Source organism: Bos grunniens, chromosome 22 (assembly GCF_055505025.1).
Source record: "Bos grunniens cultivar Pamir isolate PY7600 chromosome 22, Bosgru_T2T1.0, whole genome shotgun sequence".
NCBI classification, from domain to species: domain Eukaryota; kingdom Metazoa; phylum Chordata; class Mammalia; order Artiodactyla; family Bovidae; genus Bos; species Bos grunniens.
Window position 1 is genome coordinate 24,612,027 of NC_141186.1, and position 6,000 is coordinate 24,618,026.

A 6,000-nucleotide genomic window follows, 5' to 3' on the forward strand; every position below is an offset into this window, starting at 1 on the left:
TCAAAGCTAAAATCTAAACACTAAAAGAAAAACTTTATGGAATAGGTTCACTTAGGGAAAAAGAAAATCTTGAAAAGAGGAAGTAACACAGTTTGACTGGCTAGAAACTCTGAAGAAGGAGCAAATAATGTAAAGATTTAGTGTAGAATTCTAGGAAAGAACATCAAGCAGAGAAGAATAAGTGAGACAACTATGCTTTACATAATTTTTAAATTCAGAGCTGGGTAAGGCAAAATATAGTGAGGATATACTGAATTCTTCAGAACAATTAGAGTCCACAGTCCAATGACTACTTCATTTTTCATTGACAGGAAGGAGTTGGTGTCTCTATGTCCTTATCTATAGAAATCAGGTGAGGAGTGTTAGCTTATTTTTACACACTAAGAAAACATTAAAATATGGCAGTGCTTGGTATTAATTTACTCATGTGAAAGCCAACTGTCTAAAATTTAATGCTATCAAAAATTTCAAGTCCTCTGGAAATTGCCCCTAGCTCAACAGAAATATTTTAAAGGTCCTGGCAGGAATTTTCTAAAACAGTAGAGCAGATTAGCATGGCTGATCATTAAAGAATCATACACAGAGTAATGGAAATAAAAGCAAAACTAAACAAATGGGACCTAATTAAACTTAAAAGCTTTTGCACAATGAAGAAAACTATAAGAAGGTGAAAAGACAGCCTTCAGAATGGGAGATAATAATAGCAAATGAAGCAACCGACAAAAAATTAACCTGAAAAATATACAAGCAGCTCACGCAGCTCAATACCAGAAAAATAAATGACCCAATCAAAAAGTGGGCCGAAGAACTAAACAATATTTTCCCAAAGAAAACATACAGATGGCTAACAAACACTTGAAAATATGCTCAACATCAATCATTATCAGAGTAATGCAAATCAAAACCACAATGAGGTACCATCTCATGCTGGTCAGAATGGCTGCTATCAAAATGTCTATAAGCAATAAATGCTGGAGAGGGTGTGGAGAAAAGGGAACCCTCTTTCACTGTTGGTGGGGACGCAAACTAGTACAGCCACTATGGAGAACAGTGTGGAAATCACTTAAAAAACTGTAAATAGAACTGCTTTATGATCCAGCAATCCCACTGCTGGGCATACATACCAAGGAAACCAGAATTGAAAGAGACACGTGTACCCCAATGTTCATCGCAGCACTGTTTATAATAGCCAGGACATGGAAGCAACCTAGATGAATGGATAAGAAAGCTGTGGTACACATACACAATGGAATATTACTCAGCTATTAAAAAGAACACATTTGAGTCAGTTCTAATGAGGTGGATGAAACTGGAGCCTATTATGCACAGTGAAGTAAGTCAGAATGAAAAACGCCAATACAGTATATTAACACGTATGTATGGAAGTTGCTCAGTTGTGTGCAACTCTTTGTGATTCCATGGACTGTAGCCTACCATGCTCCTCGATCCATGGAACTTTCCAGGCAAGAGTACTGGAGTGGCTTGCCATTTCCTTCTCCAGGGGATCTTCCCAACCCAGGGATTGAACCCAGGTCTCCCTCATTGCAGGCAGATGACAACCTTGTACCTAGATAGCAAAAGAGACAAAGACGTGATTTGAGAGAATAGTACTGAGACATGTATATTACCATCTGTGAAATAGACCACCAGTCTAAGTTCCATGCGTGAAACAGGGTGCTTAAAGCCCGTGCACTGGGACAACCCACGGGATGGGATGGGGAGGGAGGTGGGAGGGAGGTCTGGAATGAGGGGACACATGTACACCCGTGGCTGATTCATGTCAATGTGTGGCGAAAACCATCACAATATTGCAAAGTAATTAGCCTCCAGTTACAATAAATAAATTAATTTTTTTAAAAAGATCATTGGGCAGTGTGAATGACATGGCTTTGCTGTACTCAGTTTCTATGCCCCCTCATATACACATTGTATTTGGAAGATACTGACATGTAAATGATAAATTTTTACACTATCATAAATGTTGCATGTAATATAAATATGTGGATACTTCTGTATATGTATCTTATGAATGTAAATTGGCTGCAGGTTCATGAGCTCAAAGTTGTCCTAAATAAACTTATAGAAATACAAAGAGAACAGAAACACACTAGTAGTAGATGACTAACTTACTTAAATTATGACAAATCAAGTAGACAAACCTAAATTTACGTGACCTAAGAAACACACATTGGTCTATTAGTAACAACACACAGATGAGATTCAGCTTGCTACAAAGGGGAAAAAAAAAACTTTTTAATAGCATATGAAGCATTCATAAAATTTAGCTAAGTATTGGGCTATAAAGAAAACTTTGAAAAATTTATAAAGTATAGAATTAATACAGACATTATTTCCTGATCATGCTGTAAGAATAATATAAAGAAATAATACAATTAGTCAAAAAAATTCTTTCACTTGGCAATACAAATATTTTATTTTGACTATCTCTCAGTTAAAAATGGTAAAAAAGAGAACTGAAGAATATTTACAAAAAAGTGGAAATAGACGTGATATTTCACAGAACCTAAGGGAGAGAATGTTTAGGGAGAACTCATTTGTGAAACATATATTGATTAAAAAAAAAAGATGAGGAAAAATAAGGATCAGATACAAAAAATTACATTAATGAAAGGAATGGATAGGCAAAAATTTGTAAGTAAGATAAATTCAAGAATAAATTTCTGTGAAAATAAAACAATAGAATTAATATGCCTATTAAAAGATGATGTTAGGAAGAAGAGTAAATGAATCAACTACTAGATAATCTAATAAAGAAAAACAAAAAGGAGGAGTAACATTAGCAAGATGCTGGCCGAAGAGGTCTCAGTGCTTGTTCCCTCACAAAAACAATAATTAAACAACTAATGGCCACCAAATATAGCTTGGGGAGAGCTCTGGGGTACATTAAAGAAACTGCAGTAACCAAATGGAATAAAAAATGGAGGATGGCATAAGAAAAGGATGGGAAGCATTTAAATTACATCACTACATCCTCCAGAAGGTCCCAGCTTAGTGCCAAGAGGACTGTCTCCAGTGGCAGCTTCCCTGCTTGGGGGTAAAGCAAGATCAGCCTTTGCCAGCGCTGTAGACATCCACAGCTTTTGACAATGAGGAGCCTTGCAGTCTGCAACACTAACTGCAGCTGACAGAGCTGCCCCGAGTTCACACTGCTGCATCTGGCTGGAGAAGGAGTCACCACTGACCCCCTACTCCAGGCTGGAGTGGCCGCCCCCCTGCGACCTCAGGCCTGGTGCCATCGTGCACACATGTGGACCTCGGTGCTGCCATAGCTCCGTGTAGGCCCTTACCACAGCCACTGGTGGTGACACTGGTGCCCCCGCTGCCCTGAGCATTCCCACACGTTCCAGCACAGCTACTGCTCCATCTGAGCCTGTATTCCAGTCCCTATGCTGTTGTGGCTACATAGGCACTCACATCTTGGATCCTGGAGCTGCTACAGGCATGCTCTTTTCTTGGTCTTTAATACTGCGATTCCATGCATGCCTCTGCCCTCTGACCAGCAACTCTGCCATGTGTACCCTCATGCCTTGGCTTCCAGTACCAAAAGTTTTCCCCTCAGTCCTGATTTTCCCCTGTGGTTCAAAGGAGAGCAGAAACAGCCTTTGCCACAGAGCAGGATCCCAGCAGCCTTTGCTGTTGCCATGCACATCTGTAGCCCCACACCAAGGATCCCTAAGTCCTACTCCCCTCAAAGGCTAGCCCCGGGTGATGGAGCTACCCAGAGTCTACACAGCTGCACCACTCCAACCACATAGCGGAAACATTGCACCCCAACCAGCAGGCTATCACACCCCTCTGAAGATGAAGATTTTCCTTACCAAAGCCCATCCATAAAGTCTGAAAAAGGTGACTGCTCTTCAAATGCACAGATATTGATACAAAGATAGACGAAACATGAAAAATTAAGAAAGTGATATATTCAAAGGAAAGCAATAATTTTCTAATAACTGACCACCAAAACATAGAGATCTATCAATTGCCTGACAAAAAGTTCATAACAGATACTACAGAAAGCATATTGAAAGAAGTCTATTTAAAAGACAGGTTGATATTTCATTGGATTTAGGGATAAAAAATAAAGTGTGACTGAAATGTTATAATGAAAAATAAAACTAAAATTTATGAAAAAATTAGTTTGCCTCATTTAATAAAGTATAGGTTCTATTTTCAATTATATAATTAACTTTTTACCAAGGACAAAAATACATCAAATGTTACATAATAATCTTTTCTCCTACAAAATTTCTAACAACAATACTGATAATACAGTATGTTATTCCTTACTTCTCAGCTAACTATTCCAGGGAAATCATAATGAAGGTCTGTTTCTGAAGAATAGTTTGGAGACATCTCAAATTTTCAGAAATTTCTTCAAAGGCTCCTCTTAATCCTTTGGGTCACAGAGCATTCCACTTGAATTGTCTATTGTCTCTCTGTCCACATTGATTTTTCCTTCAATTTTAACAGGTCTCTGTCATACCATCAATGGATTTGCCTGGAATTGATTAGTTCTCCATAATTATCTTCAATGACTTCTTGATATCTTGCATCTTGTACAAGATTTGCAATTGCTTACTGCATGTTAATACTGCATGACCTACAAAGGCACTGATGGTGGTTGCAGATACATAGTAATAAGCTGAGAAGAATGTTTGAGTGGAGGTTAATTTTACAAATGGTCAATTCATTAGTGAATACCGTGCAGTGATCACTTCTTTCTTACATGGTAGCTACAGGCTTGGGGTCAGATAAAAGTGTTGATAATGAGGACTCAGAAACTCTTTAATAACCTGGGAATAACCTATATTCTATAAATAGGAAATTTCGAGAGAAGACAGTGTGATTCTTTTATACAGTGACAGTGCATTTATACAATTCCTCAGATCCAGAGAAAATTACAATTCTTTATTTCCTCTTAATTTGATGATATCAGTGTAAAGTCCTCCCTTTATTTCTTTTTCCAGTGATAGGAAAAACCTATCTGCTAAGTTTAAGAATAAAAATGTAATGTAGGCTCTGACAATGGTTTTCTCCACTAATGATCCCTTTTCATAAATGGACTCTGAATTATTTATCTATGCTATCTAAAATTTGGCTAATAAAATTGCTCTTAAAGTGAAATAGAGATATATTTTATCGTTGCAATACTCATCTTCCAAAGTAACAAGAAAACCATTATTTAAATTGTTTTATTTTCTAAATCATTTATCTTTATTTTCTCAAAATGATGTGAATGTCATTTTAAGATAGACTCCTAGAAAGAATAATACCATATGATGTCACTTACATGTGGAATCTAAAACATGACACAGAAGAACTTATCTACAGAACAAAAATCGAGTCACAGATATAGAGACTTGTGGTTGTCAAGGAGGAGGAGGGGAGGGGAAGAACAGATTGGGAGACTGGGATTAGCAGATGGAAACTATTACATAAAGGATAGATAAACAACAGGGTCCTACTTTATCACACAGAGCTATAGAACTATATTCAACATCCCATGGTAAATCACAATGGAAAAGAATATGAAAAAGAATGTATATATATATATGTGTGTGTATAACTGAATAGCTATGTATGCAACAGCAGCAGCAGAAATAAACACAACATTGTAAGTCAGCTATATATCGAAAAAATAAATTAAAAAAAAACACTCATGACAGCCACATCATGATGTTTAGATACTAAGAAAAAAAGAAAGGGGAACAAAAAGAAAAGAAAATGGACTCCTAACAGATTAACATTGAATTAGAATCATACTTGGAGATTTTTAAAAGGCCCCTGGATTTACAAGTGTTGGGCTTTGAAAAAAAGAGTAAAAAATATCTTTCAGAATACCAAAATGTAAGCTTTAAAATTTCATGTGAAAATTGTAAGAGTCAGCAAAGTATTTAAACCATAACCTGCAAAACAAGGAAAATGTATGGTGTGGTCACTTTCTCTCTGGTAATATAAGTAAAAATTTTTACTGTCTAGAAG